Here is a 27760-nt window from a genome sequence, read left to right on the forward strand (position 1 = left end):
TTTTAAATGTAATGCTTGTATGAAATAAACAAATTCCTCTAGAATATAGGCTATTCGATGTTATTTGATGAATGTGATAGAGAAAAAGATGGAACTTGGTAGGCCAAATGAAGTGTGAGGTGATGACGGCACGAGAGCACAGAATGACAAACATTGTTAAGGTGTGCTGACGGTCTGAAGCGCTCGTGAGAGCTGCGGAGTTTGTTGGACGGAGAGCAGAGGAGGAGGAGGAGGAGGATGAGGAGGAGGAGGAGGAGGAGAGGCTGCCGTGTAGAGGAGAAGAAAAAGCGGAATCAAAACCTGCAGCGCACCGGTGAGACTAAACTTTCTGTTTGTGTTTAGGTCGTCTGGCTGACACGTTTTAGTGACAGAGCAAAGGAAGATGGATGTCAGAGATTAAAATCCCGATCAGATTAGAAGACAAGATTTATAGAAATGCCATAAGTAAATATTGAAATATAATGATTCGGAAAAATCAAAGCTGAAAACAAACTTTAGAAATGATCTGCCCGTTGAAAAAGCTTTACATTTTTTTTGCAGACTGCCTTAAGATTGGAGAAAAATGGCAAGCTTTTGAGCATAAAAACAGCCATGTGCTGTCGTGATGTTGTCAGGTGAATTGTACCGTATGTCACGGGGATCCCCCCCCCCCCCCCCCCCCCCCCCCCACCCACCCACTTGTGTTATTGACTGTTGGCTCAAAGATTGACCAGTTGCTAGATTTCTATCGCCTCACCATGGGACCTCTTCATTATAGACACTCAGGATCACATCACTGCACACTGCTGCCTCCACACACACGCGCGCGCACACACGCACACACACACACACACACACACACACACACACACACACACACACACACACACACACACCAAACACACACGTTTCAGCAGCTTTCATCTCATAACGTAATATTACCTGTGCACCACTAAAAAGGATAGACTCAGCTTAAAAGACAAATTGAACTTCTGACGCTTGTCTAATAAAAAGGCAGCCTGCAAAAAATGTACGAATTAAAAAGTGTCTTTTTGGTGGTAATTCGTTTTCCTCTTCAACTTATTGCTTTCATCTAATGACAAGCGTTTTACATTATTATCATCACATTTTATATTTGCAGCAAAGCTCCAATCTGACTCTTAGGGGTTTAGAAATCGATGTTGTGTCACTTATTTTTGCTGATCAAAATTAATTAATAAATTATTTTATTTTAAACCGCTGTTTGGCCTAAGAGGCTATTCCTGTAAGTGAAGCATTTTGAAATGTACCATTTCCTGTATTTATGAAGTGAGTTTATCAGTAGAGATGTGGAGTCCTGTAAGATGAGCCTGATCCCTGTTTCGCGTTGTGTTCTCCCTGTGTTTAATAAATTGTCTTGGGTTTGGCCTGAAGCACAGTTCACACAGTATTAAGGCATTAGGCTGACTGCTGATCGTCAGGGGAGCGGGGCCCGTCTGAAATTGATAGTGAGAAAATTCGAGCAAGCGTAAGGCTACATACACTGCTCACACAGAATCACACAGAACATGTAAAAAAAAGAAGAAAAAAACATAAATATTAATAAGTAATCATAATAATCCGATCTGTTAAAAATAATTACGATGTCATATATTAATAATAATATAACGTTGCAAATAAACTATGAAATAACTTCATTCTTTCAATTTGTTGACTTTGACAGCTTCAAAGAAAGCTCGTGCGCAGAGGCGCGAGGCCGATGAGTGAACGTAAGAGCGCCTCTTAGCTACACAGTTTGACAGACGAGTCATTTAAAACTGATGTTAGATAAAAACTTATCAGCTACCCCCATCTAACACACACACACACACACACACACACACACAAACCCTCACAGTGCACTCACTGTTTCACTGTGCGGTTATAGCACAGTCCTGTCCTGTTTTGACTCTTAATATAGAGCATCATATAGCCTAACGTGTCCATACATTTTACGGACTAAAAATATTCTTGAACGTGTAATTTAAAAGTAAATAAATTGGAATATCAATGTTAGATCTACATAGGGGCCATGAGGGGTCTCATTATATAATATGCTAATGCTAAGACCACATAAGCATGACTTTGTCCTTGTTGATAATTGAATTAATTTTTTTTGCAAAGTTGCAGTTTAGCCATATCTGTTGAGAACTGACTCTGTCCTTAGTCATTAGGATTGATTTAGGGGATGATGGGGGCAGATGTAGCAAAAATAGGGTTTTGACTCTGCATGGGGGTCATGAGGGGTCTCTTTATGCCCATGCAATGACTGTATGCTGGCTTTCGTCTGACATGTATTTATAATCTCACATTGGTTTGTAAAAGGTTTCCAGTTTTAGTTATAATCACTTCTAACCGACAGATTGAGTTAAACAAGTAAAACTATTAAACAAAATAATGTGTTAAATGGGATTCTTTGGTTGAAAAACACTTTAAATATTCCATTCCTGAGGAAAGCTTCCCATCACCCTCCTCCTGTTGACATCTCTCAACAGACCCCTGCTCTTGTTCTACTAGAATGCATCTGACAAAAAAGTTGTATAATCAGGAAAAATGGTTTTTTTGTTTTTTTTTATGTGAAGACGAATCAGAACCAACTCAAGAGAAGAATTGTCAGTTAAATTGTACAAATACAAACCCTCTTCTATGGAACCAGCTATAAAGTATGTGCATGTGTGTGTGTGTGTGTGTGTGTGTGTGTGTGTGTGTGTGTGTGTGTGTGTGTGTGTGTGTGTGTGTATGAGCAGTTACAGGGTAGATCTGTGTCCTGTGTCTGGCCCTTGACAGTGTTTGTAAACTGCTTGTTTCCACGCATCAGTTTGATCAGAGGGAAACAGTCATTATTAGAGCCGCTGATGAATGAAGATCACATTTCTCCTAATAGCCAACCCTCTTATTTTCACAACCTCCCTCTGCTCTTCACCAGGACCTGCACTAATTGAGCTGATTACTGCAAGATGTGTGTTTTGGTGTGTGTTGCAATGCCTATGTGTTGGGATTGAAGGGACATGGCTTTTATTTTCTACGCACAGTGACCTGAGACAGGCACAACAAGGGGTTGATGAGTAACATTCTTTCAGACAGACATGCAAAGGAATTATTAAAGCCAGAACCGGTGTGTCTATACTGGTTAGAGGGATGTGAATGAGGGCCTATCCAATAATTGGTTGTTTACATCTATCTTGTTACCCTAGAGGCCGGGGCTATCCTGCAGAGCGAGGAAGAGATTTCAATAAACCACACAGGCGAGCAGCAGTGAGGGGCGGGACAGAGGGGCGTGTGTGTATGTGTGGAGGTCTTGTCTTGATTTTCAGAAATCTCTTACCGGCAGCAGGTTCATCAGATTGAAAGTTTTGTATTTAAGGCCCACTCCAAAATCTAAAGGCCTGAAGAAAAACAGCATTTTCACAGGTAGCTGAAACAATGAGACAAGCATTACTTACCGTTCATGAAGATCACACAAGAATGAACTAAATCAGCCAGAAAAGACTATTCTATATATTATTGACTCAATATTGCAACATGTTGTTGTCTTTTAAAAAGAGCCTCTAAATTTAGTTTAAAAATCCTGCTGATTTGTTGCATAAATACTCAGTATCAGATGTTTTAGATGTTCTATTCTCTATCAGTTATCACTTTAAATTATATCAAAACATACAGTGTACAAGTAGTTTAACTTTTATGTCGTTAAAAATAGAAGACATAAAGAGTCAACATTTTTATTAAACAAGTAAAAAATACTGTGATACAGGAACGTTTTGATGAAGTACTATTTACAAATTCTCATATACTGACTCTAAAAGTCATAAACAATTTCTGATGAGGTGATATTATGTCCTGGATGGAAATATGAACTGATTTCAATCTGCAATTAGCAGGTATGATGTTTTAAGCAAAAATCTGCTCGGGACATCTACCTTCCACAAATTTGCAATCTAAACAATTAACTGGAGTGAGGATTATGAATCAAGCACAGCATGTTCATGTGTGCAGTTCTATCTATCACGAGCAAGCAGAAAAAATATTTAACAAACCAGACTGCTGTGGAGCAATTTTACGCCTTAATTGCAGCTGCCCTGAGAACAGGAGCAAATAGCAACAAGTGTCTGCTTTTCTACAAGGCTGGTCATTGGAGCTGATGAGCTTAAGTGTGTTCGTGTGAAAGAGAGAGAGAGTGAGAGAGAGTGTGTATGTGTGTGTGTGCCGCCTGCTGCTGATGTTAATTTATTCGATCAATCACCCCATTTGATTCCTGTTTATTTTCAGGAGTCATATGGTCATTTCAGCCGCACACTGAGCCCTTTATGCTCTGCCAAGGCGTTTCCCACTAAGAGCTTATAGCATGCATGCGTCTACAATTTGGAGAGGAGAAGGGTTCCAGCACCCTCAGATATTTCACGGTTGCTAACCTTCATCGCGAAATCCCCCCAGACCTGTATCTCGTCAAAGCTGCAGTGAGCGAGCGTGCAGGTATATGAGCTTCACACATACCCTGATTTATGCCAATGCTCTGGACTTGTTTTAAATGTCCGCAAACACACTTATGTGCAATTATGTCTTATCATCTACAATTTTGCAAATGCTGCACACGGGGAAGTGTAGACTTTTTTTCTAGAAGTTTTCTAGCTTTAAACTAATACAATTTGTGCAGTAGATGTAGTTTCTAGAGCTGCATGTTGACAATTTATTGCAAACCCTACTAGCGCTTAATCTGCTCCTGCTTCACAGTATTTTAATATGACAAGTAACTAAGAAACCTCCCTGGGACCCATATGCACTAGGATCAGATAAACCTCAGCCTACTTGGCATTAAAGCAGGCACAAGACTGGGACATTTAATAGGATCACGATAAGCAAATGCATCTGGTCTTGTAAGATTTGTAATAGCAAATGAATGCCTGTTTTGGCCAGAAACACGAGGGAGACGTTTTCCCCACCCCTAAAACAAATAAAAAGAGGACTCCTATACGATACCACAATGTTATTTTAGTGTGACTTTAAGGCTCAAACTTGGATCAGAACTTGTTTGGAAAAGTGAAACAGTGAGGGAAGCAAACAAGACATAAAACAACAACATGTGAAAATACCCACAGAGAGCTCCCTGCAACGTTACACTGTTCTGCTTGTTAATTAGAAAACTTGGCCCATATGGACAGCTTTTGATTTTTATTCGAGTGAATGTGTGAGTTCCTAAACTTAGTATTCTCTTAAAACCCAACCAGGGGATCTCAGTATCCTGTGTGAATCATATAGATCTTACAGTATTCCTTTACATACATTCAGGATTTCTACTTATAGCAAAAGTCTGCAGCATCGCTTAAAATGTGTCCCTTATGCAACGTTCTTACTTTTTACAGAGCTGGAACTCATATGTCAGGAAAGAATTTATTAAAAGTGACCGGCAGTAATTAGTAATGTGCTAATGCTTGAATTTGTACCCAGTCCTGTATGCAGGCCTTTTACAACTCTTGGTGGTTTCACTTGAAACACAGGCCTGACCCCGTGTCAGCGGCCATATGGGCAGTAAATAGTTCCATGATAGAGTCAGTGGCTGTAGTGATACTGTATCAGAGCCTAACGTCTGTATGGTGTTTTTTATGGCATGAATACGATTGAAAATAAGGTTTAAATATGTGATTGATGGTTTGTTTTACTGTGTCCAGTTTTACTTTTTGGCATTGGCCTCAATGTGTTAGCATATATTAAGAACTTTTGTCAATGCTTTGCCATCATGCCTTTATCATTATATATAACACTAATTCATAAACAATTACAATTTTCAACAGCTATATATATTTGTTGCGACCTTATTATCATAAACCTATGTAATCACTGAGGATTCTATTGACGCTGCACCCCACACCTGCTGGTAACTCGTCATTTGGATGCTAGCATTGGAACTCTCTCACAATGATATTGCTTATAATCTTATGTTCGGCAGGATTGGTTTTTAACATAGTTCATCTAAGTTTAGCAGGCTAGTATGCTAACATGTTTTAAAAGAACTTAACAAAATGTACAGCTGAGGATAGGTATCAGTTCTGTAGGTATCTGAAAATAAACCTGAATATTAAATAAAGCAATATTTTCCGATTATGGAGAAAAATTAAGAATCTTAAAAATGTCATGGTTGGTTATATAAGTGTTAACAAAATTTCAGTGAAATACATCAAGTTGTTGAAATATTTCAGTCTGGAAATTAGTGGTGGACTGACCAATAGACCAACATGCCACTAGCATGGCTAATAACAAAACCAAAGGGTAAAACGTGCCCACAAAATACATATTCTCTCTAGCAGCTCATAATGGATTCTAAACAACACGAGAAGATTTAAATGAGGAGTGATTCATGCTGTCATCACAGAAAATACCACCACAATATCCTCTGATCAGTCCTTAAATGAGATCTTTATTGCCCCTAAGGGATATCCATCATGCATCAAGAGCACAAATACCATGGTCACTGCCTTTTCTGCATTTTTTACTTTTATCTTTTTTTCACAATTTTTTAACATGCCAAATGTAAGTTATTCCAGCTCTGCAAACCCCACATCTGAGGTCTCCAAGAAATCCCATTAACATTGTGTCTCCTTTCATCGTCTAAATGACTTCTCAGTCATTAAACCAACCCATCCATCAAACTTTTCGCTGTTCTCTGCACAGTATTTGGCATTAAATGACATATTGTGAAGATGAAGGCAAGTGTTTGCTTTGTAAATAGGAGTGTGTCCCGGAGTATCACTCGTTTGTTTTTATTAGATTTCCTGATTGCTTTTTAACTCTGCTTGCAGGGTATATTAAATGCCTGAAAACCTCTGAAAACCTCTGAACACTGGCTCCAGGAAGCTAACAATTATAGTCAATCTGAGCATATGGCAACCACAGCTCTGTGAGAGAATGGATGGGGCTACGGCTGAGGAACGGACACATGCATCGTTACACTTTACTAAGGCTTAGTTTCACTAGACAAGTTGTTGTTTATGCCAGTGACTCAACATATTCCTTATAAACTCTTTTATACAAATCAGATAGAAAAGTACTCAGATGTACAACATTTTTGGGAGACCCTAAATCAACCAGATTACATTTTTGTTCATGATCTATTTTAAATGTATATGAGGTTCACAAGCCTATAAATCCAATCTATTAGCTCCATCTTTTTATGTATGAGCATATCAATTCAATTTAAAAATCTTTCTAAAGACTCATGCATGGTATCAGAGTGAACTTTGGTCAGCTGCAATATAGAACTTTAGAACACAACTGGAAAACAATCATTGTCAAAAGTTTCATTGGTCCACACAATATCTCCCCATGGATGACCACAACACCAGTCAGAATAATAGTCAGATAATTGTTTTGGTGAAATAGAAGTCAATACTGACTTAAAGGAGATATGAAAACTTCAGTATTTCACCAAAACCAAAACCTTCCTCTCATTTTATCAGAGTGTAATAAAGCCTAAATCCAATACCATGTGGGGCACAAACGTCCTTCTCTGGAGGCAAAGTCATGTGCTGTCAGGCTAAAACTTCCAGTGACCAAACTCTACTTACCTATAAAATAATTACAACACTGAATTTTAGAAGACTTGAACAGTAAATGTGATTCGTACTGTGGAATAGAGGCTTAACTCCAGAGCTCTCAGCTCTCTTAATCACCACGGAACAGCAAAGCATGTCTCCTTTAAAGTCACTACTGAATCAAAGAGATAGTCAGCAGATGGTTGTGTTTTGACTAAATGTCCTGAGCGTTGCAAGCAATTCCATTGCTGTTCACTGTTATGTTTTAGCTTTTGGGTCTATAAAAGCATAAGCACGAGTATTTTGGCTGTAAAATGAAATAATTCCTTCATGGAACTGCTATCCCTGTGTCTACATACATTTGTGCTGAGTTTCCCTGAGAGAGTGTGTTCGAGTTCACTCTAAGTCCTCTCCGGACCACCAACAAAAAGTTGGCGTCAAGCTGATAATGATATACAGTCTGATCTACAACCAATAGAGCTTTTTGTACGAGCTCTCGGGGTCATCTCTTAAGAAGACGTGCCTCTCAGTGTGCAGGGGGATGATGAGCTTCACACAAGCAGAAAGAGAGGATTACTGTCAATTGCTCCCAAATTGCAATAATACCCGCTGCCGGGCCACCCACACATGTGCTGAGAGACAAGTGATAAATTGCTGCATGTGTCCATTCCACAGTGGCAACTCATGACTCCAGCACACTGTCCATAAACATCTCCGTTCTCGCACACCGTTTGACAAATGGAAACAAGTGGAGGGCTATCATCTAAATTGTTAAGTTGGATAAAGAGGTTCAAGATAACGGGCTGATTCGTTAGCTTAATATTTGTTATCAGGCTAAATGTTTCTCTTTACATTGTTTATCTTTCTCTTAATAAGAAGTTTTAAAGGGGCAAAGAAAAACAAGTGTGTAGGCTGGATAATGTAACTCATGTGTAGTGTTGTCTTTGGACGAAAAAGAACAAGAAATGTTTGCAGTTAGCGGTTGCTGTAGCTTTAACATTTTTGAGGTGAAAGCGTATTTTTGGCAAATCAAATGTTATCTCACATTTTTATCTTTTGAGTACACATGAAAGTTTCCCATAGGCAGCTGTTTCAAAAGATCAATATTTGTCATAAGAGTTTAAAAAAAATGGTGTATCTATCTCATAATCATACGTCTTTAAGGGCTAATATCTATAAACACTGAGTTCTTTTGCTGTGGTTATTGGTAGTTTGCATTTCTAAATGTTACTGGAAAACTGTTGCAGTTAAATGGACTAAAAAACATTTAAAGCAAAAATGGAGCAATCGGTGGTGCAGCAGTTCAGTTCCCTAAAGCCTCAGCTTAATGCCTTGTCATTTCTAAATACGGGACTTGTTCTCTGTTGGTACTGTCTTGATGAGAAAGGTATTATTTCAAAATAGTTCAAAAACGTTTAGCAAGATGACTACAAACTATTTCGACACATCACAGTGCCCTATTGTAGAGTAAGTAAATATAACAAAGAATTCCACCATGCAGCGAATTCTAGCCACTCAAAATAAATACAGCATATCATATTTGGGATCCATGGCAATTAGTCCTGATCGTATCATTCCTCTGCTCAAAAGCCGAGCAGATGGCTAATCCAGTCTCACTATCTAATCAGAGCCGTCTTCTAATGACGGGATAATTTCATAAGAGGCCTTTTGTCTGTGAATATTAAGGAGCAGCATGGGGGAGATCGCAGATATTCATCATCGGCACAGACTGGAGACAGAGCCCAATAAATGACACGTTTGCTTCCTGCCTGTCTCTAACAGAGGAATGGCAGAATGTAGTGAATGTGGTACAGTGTGTTTGTGTGTTGTAATGTGTGGGTGGACAGCAGCTGCAGAGTTTTGCTTTTCTGAATATGTATGTGTATGTTCTCTTGTGCATATTGGTGTTTGTGTGCGGACGTGGAGTTCAGTCAAGCTAATAGACAAGGCATTAATGTAGAATTAACACCTTCAGGTCAGGGCACCCCAAAAGAAAAAAAAACTCTAACAATGTAGCTGCTGAATAAAGTGTGTGTGGGGGTGTGTGTGTGTGTGTGTGTGGGTGTGTGTGTGTGTGTGTGTGTTTTGTCTTTGTTTCTTTCTTTTTAATGTTTTTCTTTATGGTTATGACTGTTAAAGTCTCACATTTTTCTAATAAGACAAATCCAGAAAAAAAGTGTAGAAATTACATAACACAAAATCATTTATCTTTATAAAATCCGATGCGGCAGTAAAATGCAGCCATGTTTCTCTGTGTTCACCACATGGACACACCAACTCGTGAAGAGACATGTTATTTACAGCACAGCAGGAAGTCACAACCCGGGACAGACAGACAAATAATATATAGATGCACGACGGGCAAGATCTTCTTTTAGCCAACTCTAAGCTCAGAGCTGTTTATCATGTTGGATTTCTGCTCGCTGTTTCCTGCAAACTGCGCGTAGCCCTGCCGTTGTGCTTCTATCATGGGATGGAGTTCAGGAAGTAAATATCAAACGCACACAGTGAATCTTTTCCTGAACTCAACCACCAGTTACACACACACACACGCACATACCCTACACACACGCACACACACATGAGCTTAGTGGCAGACAGGGTTGTTGCTGCAGAGTCATATTTACATCAGCCAGCGTAATATTATCAATAAAAGCCAAGAGGACAGCAGCTAGCCATAACTCACGACAGGCAGTGAGCGGCACACAGCTGCTCAGAGTTCATCTTCCTCTGAAGCCACGGGGGAGACAAAGAGAGATGTTAGAGCGGGACAAGAAAGAGAGACAGCAGTGAGGGTAAAAATGAAAGAAGAAAGGACCAAGGGCGATAAAGACATGAAAAGAAAGAGGTGTGTGCTGCTTCTTTAGGACAGATATCCATCAAAGTAATTTTACAGGGCTGATAATTATTATGTTTTATGGTAAGGGCTCCAACAAACCATTGTTTCTATTATTAACAAGTAAGCTTTAATTGATCACGGTCAATTAAAAAATATTACACAATTTCAGGATCGAGTAAAAAGTCCCATTGCAACTTCCAATCCCATATGACATTGTTTAGTGATGTTGTACAAAGTCAATATTCCAAACACTTTAAAGTAAGATTTAAATCATAGAAAACAGAAATGTTGAAAATCCTAGGGGGGGGGGGGGGGGGGGGGGGGGGAGTGCTTGATAACTTGACCAATGACTCAAATGATCAAATAATTATAAAGACCACTCACAGATTTATTTACTAGACTAGAGACACAGTTTAGTTTTAGCTCTTAATGTCATAAATTGATTTTTGGTATCATTGATACATAAGAAGATTATTTTTATCTTGTAAAACAATTTTAATGTCCAACTTAATTCTTTGAATTTAATTTTGAATACATTAAATAAGTAACAATAAGTAAAAAAATAAAAGATGTATAAAGGATTTTTTTGGGCTGTTGTACCAAACAGTTGGACAAGATTTGAGGCACTGAAATCAGTTTGATTCCCATGCTTATGAATAAGCTCACTCATTTTCCATATCATAAGCACTTAATGTCTACTTTTAAAAAACTTATCTGTATCACAATACTGACTTCAGCTAAAAATCTAATTTAAAACCATTCTAGACCCACCTGTCCAGACTGTCTAACCCAGTGATTTTGTGAGTCACGGATGGATTTTGGTTGATGAGTTCAATCTGAATCAATAGGAGTTCTACTTTGGTCATCATGTTTTTTCTTCTTTGATTAAATTAGGTGTCACGTCTCATTTTAGAACCGTGCTCATCAAATACTTCATCACTGGCCCGCTCGGTTTCACAGCAGACTCTGGTTGACCTCATCGGGTGACCTTAACCAATCACAGATCAAAGTCATCAGGTTCCTGGCTGCTCGGGTTAATCAGAGGACCACCCCGAAGAGCCAATCAGGTAACGTCTTACTCGACTTAAACGAATTAGGCTGCTTTTGACCAGAATCTATGGAAGATTTAGGTTCGTCCAGAGGGGATTTAATTCTTTGATTTCATTACATCAGTCATTAGTCATTTGTTTAATTTGGGCTTTGAGGGATATGGGTGTGTGTGTAAAACAATAGTGAGTGAGTCAACTGTAGGGAAGGAAACAATTAGGCTTCAAACAGAAAGAATTAAACTCGAGAGCACTCAAGTCTTACTATGAAACTTCATATATTGTCCTTATTGTTTAGTTTTGAGCGAGTATTCAAAAATAAATCCACTGTTTGGATTCTTTATTCAAAAACAAATCTCACAGTCAAACTTGTGTTTGTGGATGGTGTGTATGTGTCCACACGTATGTATGCGTATATGTGTGTTTCTGTGTGTTGCTGAGAATGGAGCACTTGTATTCGTTGCCCCTTTTTGAGGGGAAGTGACATGAGATACTTAAAGACCAAAATTGCCTCACTTAGCCAAACAAACTGGCTCTCCGGACATACACACTCACTCACTCACTCTCTCACACACACACACACACACACACACACACACACACACACACACACACACACACACACACACACACACACACACACACACACACACAGAGACATACACACACGTCTAGAGCACTCTAATAGCCAATAAAGTCAGGATGTTCATTCCTCCTCTCAGGCTCACAAAAACTGAACGGCAAAATTATTGAGAGTAAACGGATTCCACTGTAGCTCTGCCCTAATGACCACACACACACACACACACACACACACACACACACACACACACAATTATACACATATGGTTGGGGGGGTCAGTGAAGATAGCAGATAGGATATACATAATAACCCTGACATGGCTTTTATTAGCCTTCAGCTCCTTTGAAACATCCCCGGCTGGGAGAGAATGCAGGCCTGCATATAAAAATACTCAACGTATACTGCAGCAAGACTTTGAAGTTTTCTTCGCCTTTTTCTCAAGTTTTAAGACACTAGAAGTACATGCAACCATAGGACAAAACCTTAGGCGAATGGGAGTACATATATATGAGTTTTAGGCACGTTTACTGTTAAAGGTCAGACGTGTACAGGACAGTTCAGATACATGCAGAGAATCCTTATTTTAAATCTGTCTAATATATAAATAGTCCCTCCTAGATGGAAACCCCTCCAAGTCTTTATAAAATATGAAAAACTATAATATTTGAGTATCTGTGTCATGCAACAGAGGAGCTTTAGGCTTCCCAAACTCTAACATACTGTTCTCAACACATGAGTAACGGTATAACTTTTTAACAGAGACAGTGCAACCTAGAGTCTTGGGGGTTTGAATGCATAGAAAGAGACACTGCTTCCAAAAATTTACAGTTCATTTCCTTCCTTGTCTTGATACTCCCATTTGTCCCATTTGCAAATTATTGTCCCGTCTCACATGGGGAATTTACTTTCCCTCCAAAGGACAATTTTTCCTCTAATCCCTCTACAAATTTAAAGAATTCTGTCAATTTATAGGGATGGATTAAGGAGGGATATGGGCCACGTACAGTGCAAGTGTGTGTGTGTGTGTGTGTGTGTGTGTGTGTGTGTGTGTGTGTGTGTGTGTGTGTGTGGAGAATCCATTCCCACAATTCTTCTAATGGTTACTTTGGGGACCATACGTCCTTTGCGTCACCACAGCAGCAGAACAGCCTCTACAGTTACAGTCAGGCTCAGTGTGGAAGACAGAAGTGTTGTATAATAGAAGGCGGGAGGTGGGAGGTGGAGGCATTAAGTTGTGTGTGTGTGTGTGTGTGTGTGTGTGTGTGTGTGTGTGTGTGTGTGTGTGTGTGTGTGTGTGTGTGTGTGTATGTGGAGCTGCAGTGTTTTTGAAGAAGCAGATCTCCCCATATTGCCTTACCATCAATAAATCTAGGAGCTCGCTATAGTGCTGACATAAATTAGCCTGCAAACCCAACCCACCTACTAGTTCACAACTTCAACCTTTTCTTTAACATACACACTGATGCATCCATGCACACTTTGCACACTAACACACAAAGGCACAGACACCGTTTGGGGTAATTAGCGTTCTTCCTAGCTGGTGAGCCTGTTTCCTCCTCAGGGTCACTGATAGCAAAACGCCTGTTAAACTTTATATTCCCTGATGGGGCGAAACAGAAGGAGAGTACACTCTCATTAACACACTGCCCCTCGTGTGTGTGTGTGTGTGTGTGTGTGTGTGTGTGTATGTGTGTGTGTGTGTGTGTGTGTGTGTGTGTGTGTGTGTGTGTGAGTGTATACCTGGAGTTTAAAATGTGTGTTTAGCTGTTTGGGTGGTGTTTCCATGGTTAGGCAGAGTCTTGTAAAGGTGAAAGGATACTCTTTAACTTCAGTTTAGACGGAGCCTTACTGCTCACATCTGTATTTGTAAGAAGAAGAGGGACGATGTGTGTTTTACATTCTATGATGCCTCACACTATCTGTTTCTTCAATTATTTTGTTTTTTTAAAGAATAGTTTAACTTATTTGTATGCCAGTAAAAAAATTCACAGGATTTTGACTATAAAGCATTTGTCTTGGTTGATAATGAGATGAAAAGGGAACATGTCAGATAGATTAATCTTAATCCCTGCAGTCAAATTATGAAGTGGTAAAGCATTGTTTAAACACACTCTGAGCAGATGTATTGAAGTTAGTTGTCAAGCAAACATTCTCTTGTTCTATCACCTAAAAAAAATAATTTGGCTTCTTTGCGTCGCAATATGGGACAGAACAATAAACATGATTAGGTTTGGAAGATCGGTCAGATATACTTTGAGATGTTGTTTGGGCTGAAAATCTGGATTTTTCTAATTGTTTCAAATTCAACACAATTTACCAGGTAATCAAATAATTGTCATAAAAAAATGTGAAAATTTTGTTTTTTTTTGCAGCTCTCAACAAAAAATGTAGCCCTTAGTTCTATGACTGACCAGTACAAAGTATTTCAATCAATCAAAGCAGTTCTTCTGTTTTGTGAATGTATATTTTGTGTAGAGAAGAGCTCATTTTCAAAAGCAGATAACGCGTATCAATTTATTGTTTATTTCAGGTAATAAAACTCAGACTGAAGTTATGTGACTTTGTCCCAGTTCTCCATTGGCTGTATTGTGTCGTTGCACCGGAACAGATTTTGGATCAGACAACAGCTCTATTTAATGTGCTGATCAAAACTCTCATTTGTCTGTTTTTGCAAATGAACTCGTGGGAAAAAGGTTGAAAATGATTCTTCCCTGCCCAACAACACAAACAAGCAGCTTTTATGTATTTGTTCAATAAGCAATTATTTCCAGAATTTATAAATGTGTCTTTGACTGACAATAAAAGTAAAAGAGCATGATGGATATAAATAATGTTAAATTAAATAATGTTTGCCTACAATGTGTTGTATTATTCTCTAATCTTTATAATTTATTATTTTATAGTGTAACTAGAAAAACCAAAAGCTGATATAGTAAGATCTAGAGGTAATACCAAACACATCAATCATAGATGAATCATTCGTATATGCACACTGGATCACTCTGTACAAAGTGAGGGATGTGGGTGATTTTAATGGACTCAGCAAAAAAAAAAAGTGCTCTGAGGCACTCTGACGTTTGAAAACACACACCTAATTCACACTTTTATTCACACTGGGTGAATTAAAGTGATTCTGGAGATAGCTGTGAAAGCTTATCCCTTGCAACTCAGCAGAATCTAAAGCCCTTTTTCTTATGTGATCATTTTAGGTAATTGAATAAATTCCCAGCGCTCTGTGTGGAATTAGAAGAAGGGAGACTTTGGTCAGAGGAGAGCTTTTAAGAAACCCGGGAACACACATCAGAGGGCCGGCAGTCGATGCTAATGTAATGAACGTTTACAATTACCTGCCTCTCACCTTCCCTGTTGGCGTATATCTGCAATCTTAACTGCTCTCGTCCAGTTTGTTTTCATAAATATACTCTATCACTTTTTTTCTCATCTCTGGCCTGCCTTGAACGTGAAATATTTGGTGTTTGAGAGAAGGGGTTCTGTGTGTGCGTGGAGGGGACGGGGGCTGTGCACGATGCCAGAACTCGCACTTCTGGTTGGAAAAAAAGGGCTCTGAGTTTTTCGTCAGACGTGCGGCACAGACAGACACGGTGAAGGAAAGACTTTTTGAAAGCGCAGGCCAAGAGCAACAGAAAACACTCCCTCTTGACCGTGTGGTCAAAAATGGGTGTAGAGGGAGCGGCGGCATCTGGCTGCTCGCCCAGAGAGAGAAGGGGGAGCGTGTGTACCCGCCTCGGCAAATCTGCGATGTGCCCCTCTCTGCTGCCAGCTGCAGGACAAGGGTTTAATGTAGGAGATGGTGGAGGGGACAAGTAGAGCTGAGAGAGGAAGACAGGCAGACAGATAGAAAAAAAAGGGAGCATCAGTGAGTAAGACAGGCAGACAGGGAGACAGAATCAGGTAAAGTAGCGCCAGGGAGGAGGATACTGAGAAGCGCAGAGGTGTATCATGAACAAGGTCAGAAAGACACAGCTAGGAAGAACAGGAAATGATACAGGATATATCCTCTCGTTCTCTCTCGGCCCATGCTGTAAGTGACAGCGCTGCAGAGGGAAGTTGACATTGCTGAAGTATGAATTTCACCCGTTTGTGTTTTGCGGAAAACACAGAATCGAGGCTGTCTGTCTGGATCAGGCGGCTGCGCCCTTGACCCCTGGATGCCCCCTCTGAAGCAGACGGCAGGGTTTTATTGGCCAGTCAGGTTCAATTTATTAAACACTACGTAACTCTATTCTCGGTGTTTGAATTAGGCTTTCCAAACGTGGTTGTGATATGTCTTTGGACATGCATATAAAAGGTATGTCAGACTCTTCTGATAGATACATGCTGCGCTCCCCACAGTGTCACAGCTAAACTAGCATGCATGCTAACCTATAAAACAGATGCTTATATGAAAAAGTGCACACTTATAAAACAATGCTCCTTCAGCATTTTTAGATACATGTTCCAGCTGTTATTATTTTCAGCTTAGAATGAAACCAACATGTCCTATGAGAGACAAAAGGACTTGAGGCGGACTCCTCATATGTACAGATTCTTTGGAAAGTAATTTTGAATGTTTGTCTCATAGAAATACAAACAAATGCATCAAACATGATACATTCTCTTAAAGTGCAACGTAAATACCGCTTTAAGGTTTCTCAGTGAAATGAAAGGAAATATTTTCTACTAATTCAGCCTCGGCTCAGGCAAGAAAATCTGTCTCAATCAGAAACACAAACAAAATGCACGTAGAACCAAAGTTTACATATCGGGATACACATGAATATTCGCACACAGATGCACTCACGCACACACGCACTGAACAGAAGGGAACGGGATATACTCAGCTGTAGAGTGGTGGGGTAAAGTGAGACCTTCCTGTAATCAAAGGAAACTGTGCTTTACAATAAAGGCTGTTTTGAAATGGTCTGTGGCCTGAAGGATGGATCCCTGTGTTGGAATGAGGAAGAGAAAAAAAAAACACAAAGAAAAGAAAAAAGTAGAACAGAGCAGCTGAGAAGTAGTGGACTGAGCAATATTAATGATAATGTGTTGTGAAGCGTTGAGATCTCTTTTCTATTCTTCCTTTGTCTGGTTTTCTTTTGTATTCTCTTCTTTTCTTCTAACATTGTAGTTTGCAGTGTGTTTGTGAGTATCATGGGTGACATCCATCACTTGAATGGATGGAGACTCTGCAAAAGCAGCCTTACAGTGAAAGCAGGGCGGGGCATATTCCCTTTCCAAAATCTACAAAAACCACTAGTCTGGAATCAATCTGCTATCACACAAGACGCACACAAACACACACGTTTTAATCTTTAACCCTGGCGAGACTGTGCCGTGCTATTTTTCATCCCTGTTAGTTTATGTGTTGTAATGTTGGATCAGGTCTGGGATTCTGGTTTCGCCGCTACATCTCTGGCTTCACCTGCTGCTGAAGCTCTTTACCAGAGCGCTGGGAGTTAACGGCTGCCATAAATAGTCAGAGGAGTGTGCGCAGCGGCCTGCAGGGCAGCCCAGGGCAAAGATATATCTGACAGGAAAGAAGCAAATCTCTGCTCCATGATACCTGCCATAAAAAGTCACGTTTCAGCCCTTAAAGCTTTCAGATCAGAGACGAGGTTATTTCTGATAGACTGAACAAACAAATACAAAGAAAGTATGTGAGGTGTCTGCGGCAGTACACTTCATTTGATTTGTAAGCTACTGTCTCAGAAATAGATTACACATGGACAGAGTCTTTATAGCAAGACATAAATAAAGTCAGTTCAGAGTGACAGCGCATCAAATTTTGTTTTTGATACATGAAGCCAAAGAATTTGATTTGACCTAACTTTATATTTTTTCCATTTTGGGGCCAGCTGGCCTGTAAAGATATCGATTCAACAAGACCATTATTGTGTAAGGATTTGAAAGTATGAAGGTGGTTAGCAGTGCACTAGGGACTTTTGAGGTGAATATAAGCAGAGGATATTCAAAGGCATCAATCATGCAAATATACCAAAATTCTGTCTTCATTTTTTTTCCACAATTATTCTTCATTAATAGTCAGTCCTTATTTATAACTTTATCCTGGTCATATCTAAATAGCCTGCCTTGGGTCACCAATTATACAAGTATTTAATAGTTTATTTTCTTGATTGATTAATGACTTACCGTTTTTAATCTTTTGAAATAAAAATATGAATTCATCAACTATCGTGAATAAACCAAACAAATCTAACAAACACTGTTAATGAAAAGGCCACCAAATTAAGAAAAAAAAGTCGATTAGCTTCCACGTGAAAATGACAAGAGAAAGTTGAGTCTAATGGTTGCTGGAGTGCAGGAAAAAAAAGTGTTTATAACATGGACGTTATAGAAAATGACTTCAATTAACATTTCTGTCAGCAAGCAGTAAAGGCTTCTATATTTAGTATACATCAGGATATGAAAATTTGAGCTGGATAGAATTAAATATTTTTTATTGTGTCAGGGTCTGACCTGTATCAGCAAGATAGGCAAACATACGTCAAATTTGCTTTGAGGTTGGATCTTTAAGAAGTGCAACAGGTGTTATAAACATTTAAAGATTATGAGAAAAACAATTGTGAAGTGAACAAAAGGAAAAGTCACAGAGTGACCGGGATGGAAAAGGGGATCATGCTCTACAAGCATGCTTGGGGTTAGAATATTTGATGTAAATCTGCCCATAACATCAGAATACAAACTAGAGCAAACGCCTTTGACCTGATGATGTACTGGAAGAAAAAGTCTGAGAGTGATCAAAAGTATACACAGTGATAATCTGGCATTTGGGCATGTGTTAGATGTATAACCGACCATTATAAGTGATGAAACAACATTTTTAGGGGACTAAAAATAATCTCCCATTGATTCTTCCTGTCTATTTTTACTCCTAAATAGTGTTTTCAGGATCTCGGTTGCTAAGAAAAATCAATCTTATTTACCTTATGAGAAAAAAGGGATGATTATGTAATTTATTTCAGATAATGTGAGCTGTAGCAAACTGTTCTGACTTCTGATACTCATGACTCTCAGGGATTTCAGGTGAAAGATGCCTCCAAGGGATTAATAGTTCTTTAATTCTAAAATGTTATGAACCAGTCCAAGCCAGATGTATCTATCAGACATCAGGCAGTGACTCAGACACTCCACTAAATGAACAGACAGCATATTGTTCCTATGTGGCTCTTTGCCGCCTCACCTCTGCCTCTGCCTGCTTAATTAAAGGTTAATTACGTGGAATAAGAACGCACGTCCTTTTGTCTTTCCATCCACGCAGAGCAGAGCAGAGCAGAGCAGAGCGGCGCGTGTGTGCTAGGTGGGTCGGATATCTGGAATTTATCAACTTGTTCAGGAAATGAGAGCCAAGCCCCACCTAACTCTTGAAGTGTGTGAGCAGGTACAAAATCAACATATGGGAGTGTGGGTAGTGCTTATTCACACACGCACGCACGCACACACACACATACATGCACACACGCACGCACACACACACGCGCACACGCACACGCGCGCACACACACACACACACACACACACACACACACACACACACACACACACACACACAGAGAAGAATTCAGCTCTCCCTCTGTCATTTGTAATCAAGAATATGATCCCTCATCCCATCTGGGTTGTCTGACTAGGTGGGCTGTAACGTGCACACAACAACACATCCTACAAAACACACGCACGGATGAAAATGCAGACAAATGCAAAGATGGCCAGACTATCTGTGGGTTACTGATGGTTGAAACAACTGTATGCTTCACCTTAACCATCACAAATTGCAGATGGTCTGACTTGTATAAGTTGGCATTGTAGCCACTTTGACATGAGCATGCGCATGCGCATGCACACACACACACACACACAACACACACACAACACACACACACAACACACACACATATATAAACATACATTTTTTTTGTATCTTCTCTCAAGTATTCTAAAAAAAAAGGCAGCGATGCATTGGAGTTGGCCTAGAGAACAAAATTATAAGTTCTATTGTAAAGGTGAGTTTGTGTATGCATTTTGTGTGTTAGTGTGTTTGTTCACCTTCAGGTTGATTTAGTCAAGTAAATCCTTGTCTTACTGTAAGAGGCCTCCTCATCACATCATGATCCCCTCTGCTCACTTTCTCAATTGGGTGCTGTGCGTGTGTGTGCGTTCGTGTGTGTGTGTGTGTGTGTGTGTGTTTCTGTGTATGTGTGCAAGCGAGGACAGAGGTCAATAAGATAACATTTGGAGGACCACCTGCCAGGAAGCTTAGTTTGCACAATACAAAGTCTCAACTAACCCGTCACTGTGTGTGTCTCTGTGTGTGTGTTTGTGTGACTGTGTCCACATCTTGGCACAGACATGTGAACATACATTAAACCAGACACAAACAACACGTCTTCTCATCCAGGTCACGTGTTTGTTACACTGAAATAAACTGAATCAAAATCTAGTTTTAATTAAAGACAGATAAGGCTGAAATAAAAGCACTCAATGTACAAATTTGTAAAATCAATCTTCTTTTCCCAAAGTTGTATTGTTACACAACCACAGATTCCCTTTTCTAATCCTCAGTCCATTGTCAGAAGAAGAGTCTTCCTTTAAGGACAAAGAAACAAAGCACTCTTCTCGGAAAAAAAAGTTAAAATCATTTACACAATAAAGCTATTTCATGGTGAAAATAATAAAAATCACACATTCGTTACTTTGTTGTTACTATTGAAATAGACTTTAACAAGTTTTGCTACCAGCTCACTGCCCCATAACCTGGAGTAGAGGAGCGTCTACATCATTAGCTTTAACTAGCTTCACAAATAGCAACTCACAGGATGGTTCACTTCACGCAGACACACATAGGGAGATACAAATGTAGGAAAAAAAGTTCTTAATGGTCCTTCAGTTGGTACATTAACCTAAGTCTTTAGCTTTTAGATTTTAGAGAAGGAACTAAAACTCTGAGTTTAATCAGAGTTTAAGTTTTTATCCACAAGAGAGCAAAGATGAACTGAACATTTTATTGTGACTGTGTGTGTGTGTGTGTGTGTGTGTGTGTGTGTGTGTGTGTGTGTGTGTGCGTATGTGTGTGTTCATTCAGCTCTGTGCTCGCACTTGAAGTGTGTAGGTGTGTGTGCGCATGCCTCACAACTAGAGGAATTTAAATTGTCTGAGACATAGGAGGATTTAATTTTTTCCCTGTACATCTATCTTTCACTCCCTTTGCTCCTTTTTTTTTTTTTCGCCGTCCTTTCTTCCATGAAACAATAAAATTGTCTGGCTCTAAGTTATGGAGAGCGTTTGAAGTGGCTGGAGGAGCCAGTAAATTTAGTGGGCACCTTTGGGAGCCTGTTCAGCGGTGCAGTGGCTGTACCTATATTTCATGTGTGCATGTGCTCGTGCCTGAGTTTGTATGTGTGCGTGTGCTCACATGAGTCCAGGCTGTGTTTCTGTGTGTGATACAAATGTGCTCAGATTTGGTGTGTGCACTTGCATGTGTGTCTTTTTTGTGTGTGTTTCACTCTATTTCATTGTCACGTCGATTTGTGGCCCGTCTACATCGGGTTTCCCAGGATGCTGTAAATCTTGTTGGAAAAACTGAATTAGAGATTGATACACACGTCTTTGTGTATATGTGTTTGAGCACTTACATGTTGCATAGAAAGTTCATATTTCCTTTTTTTTGAGCAAATCAATGATTTTTTAAAATCTATTTTTCCCTTCAACCTTTTTCTTCTAGTTTCTTCTTTGAACAACACATTTTTTATTTGGATTACAAGCATATTATGAGAACTAACTGTGCATGTCAAGAGTTAGCTGGTGATCAATAGTCTTTGTGGTGTGCCAAAGTGTAATGTCAAAGGAAAGAAATGAGGAGCATAAAATGTCTTTGACCTGCCATTTTTGGCTGCAATATTTTTTGATGCGTCAGGACCCCAACCCATTTTAGACCGGTGACTTGATCCTTTCTTCAAACTCTTCTCAATTCCCCAACATGGCCAAGTCACATGGGAGTTATAGGTCTACTTCAAACTTCTGACTCACTTTGTAGGCTATCTAACTGTAGGTCCTTATAGCTTTGAACAATCCAGCTCACTGCACTGTTCCAGTTTTAAGACATCCTCTATGTTGATGCTACTAGAGAAGCTCCTCTTCTTTGGGATTGTTGTCCAATCAAAATGTACGCTCACCTGAATCACTGAAAAATAAACTTAAAACTTGTCTGTTTACATCAGCTTACAAGTTTTCCTGCTCTTAGAAATGAACAATTGTAATCTACATTATATTCAGTTGTTTTTGGCCATGGTAACCTGTATGAACTGTATATTACACATTTAAGTATTGGTGTACTTGCATCTGTATGTATTTATGAATGTACTGGGGATTCATGACCTTATTTATGTATATTTCATAAATTTGAACACAATTGCTTCATATTTCAAATGTTGTGCAAGTAATTTGTGTATCCTACAAATATTGCTCAATACCGTTTTATTTTCAGAACAGCCCTTTAAGACATACAGCACCTTTTAATATCTGGCCATATTAAACTTTGAATTGGCTTTGAACTTAATCCTCATTAAAAATGGAAACGGGGATTGCTAAACGTTTAAATAATGGGTTAAAATTTCCATACTAAGAAAAAAGTCAAAAAAGGCTTGTATTTAGTCTGCAATCATGAGCACGATATGAGAAAGGCATTATTGTATTCTGTCACTCAGTGAGCTTTTTTAATGTGTTATCTAAACTACAACTACACTCAGACCTTTCCCTACATTAAGTGAACTTTATTGAGTCTATTGTCTTGCTCAATGGTACTACAGCAGGTGTAGTACACTACTGTGTCGTCTGGATTCAGTAGATTCACATTTTCAAACAAGAATCTACATAACTTTAACCATCGAAGCTGCATCGAGTCCTCTTCTATTTCATGTTTAATAATATTTATATCATATATCATATAATTATATTAACATATCTACGTTGAATGCACATTCAACTGGTGCCATTACTGATATACTAAAAATGTATAAAACATCTGTAGCTCTTTTACTACGACAGAAAGTAAAGTATCAGATGTGTAAAAATAAACATACTGTGCTTCATTTGAGTAATGTTAGCGGGATATTTTATTCTGATTCCACTGATTCCATGTTTCTTCAATCCCTTCACTTATATGTAGTATCATAGTCTACATTTTACTAATTGGGTGTATATTATACTCTGTAGTAAATGCAGCATTCAAAATTAGTTCTAAAACAGGGCAGGGATGTGATGATATGAAAAATGAATATGCAGATTTTTAATGTAACCTCTTCCCCTGTCTTTTTCTACTCCTCTTTTTATTTCCCATCCTTCCCTGCCTACCCCCTCACCTCTCTCTCTGTCTTTCTCCCTTCCTCTCTCAGTTTTCCTAGACACCTGTGCAGGTCTAGTGTTTCAGCCGAGTCCCTGAAAAATAAATGTGGAGCTCCAATCTCTTAATCCACTCGGCTCCACGCAGCCACGTCACATGACACCACCCAGACAACAGTGGAGGGAGAGATTGTTTTGTCTGACGGTGTGTGTGTGTGTGTGTGTGTGTGTGTGTGTGTGTGTGTGTCTGAACGAGAGAGAGCCAAAGAAAGGGAAAGCAAGAAGAAATCACTTGAAAAAATTGGGTTTGTATTTTCTATTCTCATGTCTGTCTAGGTGTCTGGATGCTGTTTGTGTTTGAAAAGAGGAACTAAAGTTGGGAAAGAGGAGTGGAATGATCTCTTTTCATTCAAATCAAGGCCCTTGGCCCTTGATTTGTGTGTGTGTGTGTGTGTGTGTGTGTGTGTGTGTGTGTGTGACTGTGACTGTGTTTTGGGATGATACCTTATCCACGGCAATCAGTCTGACCTCCACTCTGGAGTGAACTGCGCTCAATGATTAATGGATCTGCCTCCGTGCTCAGTCGCCAAGGCAACCCGAAACCCGATAGCCCTCAGGAATTCACTAGCTCGCCCTCAAAGTTAGGTTGTGTGTGTATGTGTGTGTTGCTAGGCTGTGGGTGGGAGGAAGGCTGAATGCGACGCTTTGGAAAGATGGAGTTGCTTGTGGTAAAAGTAGGGAAGGCATTTCTGTATATTTTATATTTAATAATTTTTAGTTTTGGTTTACAAATTTGTCTTGAATGTTTTTACTATCACTACCTCTCTTTTTTTTAGGGAGCATGCAAAATCATTACATCATTGCAATCAACTTCAATAAGTGATTTGTGGTTTAATCCTTGTTCATAGATCAGGGCTCAGCTTTTTGTGTCAAAAAGTCAAACACAAGCCAAAAAAGTTATTTTGTATGGAAATTTGCTGATTTTTTGCTTACGTGCTGTTTGCTTTTGTGTGTTGTGTGTTTGCTTGCTGTCCAGTCTTGTTTGTAAGCTTGTGAGAGGCCCTTCGTCAATCTGAACCTGCTGATGAGTAAATCCATGTTAACAAGATGGCAGCTCTTAAGTTGAAGTGCTGCGGCCCAGCTTTTGGACTATACGCCTGACAGACCAACTTAACACTACCATGTTATTTTTAAAGGGGCCACTTAACACCTTATTGATCTGCAGACCATAGGGGCTCATTAGACGAAGGCTCAGGGTTAGTGTGGTGTACATGAAGCAAGGTCTGAAGATTCCATGCCACAGGACAAATTCTAATAAAGAACTATTTTACTCCCTGTAGCTGGCTCGTTACTCAGTTGTGGTTTTGGTCAGCCTTAGCTCTTACTGATGTAATCCTGAAGGTCCTCATCTCATTTTTGAACTTTTCAGTTAATAAGTGTTTTCCAGGAAGGTCATCTTAAGCAGAGCTGCCAAGTGTCACTTACTTGAACTTAAGAGGCATGCAATTGAGCATCATCACACAGTCACACGCTAATCCTCCTATTTCACACTGAGAATCCTAAATTGACCTTTTTTTATTTTTTCCCCTCTTATATATTTCCTCACTCGCTGCTTGCCATACTCAGATCCCTATTCTGCCTCTTATTGGCTTACCCAGATATTAACCCTAACCCCCCCCCCCCCCATCAGTCCTCATGCCTGAATCTAACCAAGAGACAATGAGGACTAACCAATCAGAGGCAAAGTAGGGCGGGTCATGCTGTCACCATCTCAGGAGAAGAAAACAAACTTTCACATGACAGGCTTGCAAACATTTAAAAAAAACAATTGTGTTAGCTGAATAATGCTGTGACCATCTTTCAACTGAAGCAGAAGGATAAATGGTATGTAACCAACTCATTTTGAAATGAATTATGTTATTTTCTTAGCCTAATAAAGTGCATTCTTAAATAGTCACTCTGAGCAGGAGTAAGTAATTGGCTGGTAAACAGGGGTGACTTTGCAGAGGAACAGCTATGACTAAATGACATTTTTCATGTTAGTGTAGGGTGTCAGATTTGCACACATGCAGCTCAGGAGTTTTGTGCACGTGTAAAGACAACACTAGACTATTAAGCTCTCCATATCTTAAACACACAGTGTACAATTTCTGTCCACAGTGGTCTCGGGTTTCTAAACAAAATTATTAGAAGTAGTTGTATAGTGTTATGAAGTTTGGGATAATTTTCCATCTTCATTCCTTATTTTTAGCTGTTTTTTTTTGTTTCCCTCGAAATTGGTCGAACACACAGAACACACTGATAACTTCAGTATTTACAGATTTCTGAGGATCAAAAGTTGGAAACATTTGGGATCATTTCAGAGCACAACACAACTAAATATAAAGTAAAGGTCTGGTTGAATTTAGACATTTAAAATGAAGAAATGTTACTTGTCGTTTTGGGGGGTATTGCCTTGTGTTTGAGTAAGGGGCTGACTGTATGTCTGTGTGTGTGTGTGTGTGTGTGTGTGTGTGTGTGTGTGTGTGTGTGTGTGTGTGTGTGTGTGTGTGTGTGTGTGTGTGTGTGTGTGAGTGGATATGTATCTGGTACATATCAGAGCCTGTGTGATAGTTAAAGGATGAATCTCTAGCAGGAAAGCACAAAGATGGCACTCTCACAATCTCTGTATTATATCTAACATACACAGAAATACCATCCCTGTGTGTGTGAAGGTGTGTATCTGCATAATGTTTGTGCATCTGTGTGTGTAAATACAATAACTAGCACGCTTAGCTTCATGTTATCCTGTCTGTGATATCTTTGATTTCTTTTTGTTACACTTTCAATCCAGGGAATAAAAGTGTACCTTTCTGATTTACTCTTCCTCATTTTTCTTTTATAAATGACACAGTGGAAAACACTGCACTGTCTTAAACTTGTAATATAGTGTAACACTGAATATATGCAATACATTTATCAATGGGATTATCATTTTGGCTAAGGGAAAGAAGAAACAAACAGAGACATTATGCCATTAACATGGAACTAATTCAGCTGATATAAGCATATTTTGTTTGTACATCTCTTCTCCATTGGTTTTTAAATAGGATTTTTTTTTTTACAAGTTGTATTATTCACGATTCATTAAGAGATAAAAACCTTTCCCATGAAGAGAAATGAACCAACTCAAACTGTATAATAAGGATTATAATAAGGATTTATCTACAGAGTCTGAAATATATTTCTGATTAAAGTTTTTGTGTCTTACTGTCAGATACTGATCAGACTGCTGGTAATGCTGGTGCTCACCTGTGAGAGTGTGTTTGTATGTCACTGTCTGGTCTATGTGTGTATGTGCTGAGTGACGGACGCAGCGGGGGTATCAGTGACAGCGTGTCAGGCGTGCAAACTCAGACTGACCTGGGGTCAGCTTTGGCCCTCCAGATCTCTCAACACACACACAAGCACACACAAACACTATTTTCTTGTTTCTCTTGTTCTGTTACTATTACTGATCACCACTGCTTTGTCAAAAAGGATACAGCTTTTAGAGTTACTTGTGGTCATATTATCTGGGCAAGCTGCAATCTCTGCTGATGAAAAAATAAGCCAATGCAGAAGTGCAAAAAACCTGCAGTTCAATTAGTGTCCACTTCAGGCTGGCTACAGAGACCCCAGCAGTCACATACACACCCATTCTAAAATGCCTGTTTTTAAAACAGGAATAACATGTTTACAGCCTGGTGCAAAAAAATCGAATTGGTCTGATTGGCTCACGTTTTATAGGCACAAACTGTACAGGGGGTTGAGTTTTTCAAAAACTTATCCGATTCAATTTCATGAAGGATAAGAATTACTCATAATAGGTCGCATGGCTGACCTGAATGAAGAGCTAACATGGTGTAGCTGTTTGTCAGAAGGCTTATAAGCTGCCTCAGCTTCAGCTCTTTGCCTGTCATTAGGTTGACCGCAAGTTAGGTTGAGACAGCATTTCCAGCATGGTGACCTCCAGGCCCCAAAAGCCTGCTTCAGTAACTAATGGGTGACACTAAGGCTTTGTCTATGTTTATTCTATATTTCTAGAACAAGTTATAAGAAGTACCCTATATGACATAATGGCATAAACACTAACCCTTTCCTGTTCGACAAACCTGAATAACACAGACGTTTGACATTTCAGATGGATTATTCTTTTGTGTAAGTGTCTTACAGTAAACACGCGTTAATGAAAGGATAAATTGGATGGAGAATAAAGAAGTTATAGATAATATCTTTGGGTCCACGTCTCAGTGTTTATAATAGGGCAAGACTTTTAAGGTTTGATTTGGGCAAAACATAATGTCAAAGATTCATTGTGAAGAAAAAAAATACTAGCAGCGTATCGTCGGGGCTATGCCCCACTTTCTAAAGTAGGCAAACACGACTTTATAACATGTAG

The 27760-nt window shown here is 39.3% G+C and overlaps 1 protein-coding gene and 1 long non-coding RNA gene across 2 annotated transcripts in view; both read left to right on the forward strand.

Annotated features, from left to right (window-relative positions):
- LOC132975527 (insulin-like growth factor-binding protein 1) overlaps nt 1–27760 on the forward strand; it is a 362521-nt gene that overhangs the window by 214830 nt on the left and 119931 nt on the right. The gene's annotated exons all lie outside the window — the stretch shown is intronic.
- The window catches only part of LOC132975519 (uncharacterized), a 44507-nt gene that overhangs the window by 150 nt on the left and 16597 nt on the right, over nt 1–27760 (forward strand). The window contains exons 1-2 of the long non-coding RNA XR_009673279.1: nt 1–313; nt 11254–11426. The exon at nt 1–313 is cut by the window's left edge and continues 150 nt beyond it. This is a non-coding gene — a long non-coding RNA (uncharacterized LOC132975519). The remainder of the gene's footprint in view (nt 314–11253; nt 11427–27760) is intronic.

This window comes from Labrus mixtus, chromosome 6 (genome assembly GCF_963584025.1).
Source record: "Labrus mixtus chromosome 6, fLabMix1.1, whole genome shotgun sequence".
NCBI lineage: Eukaryota > Metazoa > Chordata > Actinopteri > Labriformes > Labridae > Labrus > Labrus mixtus.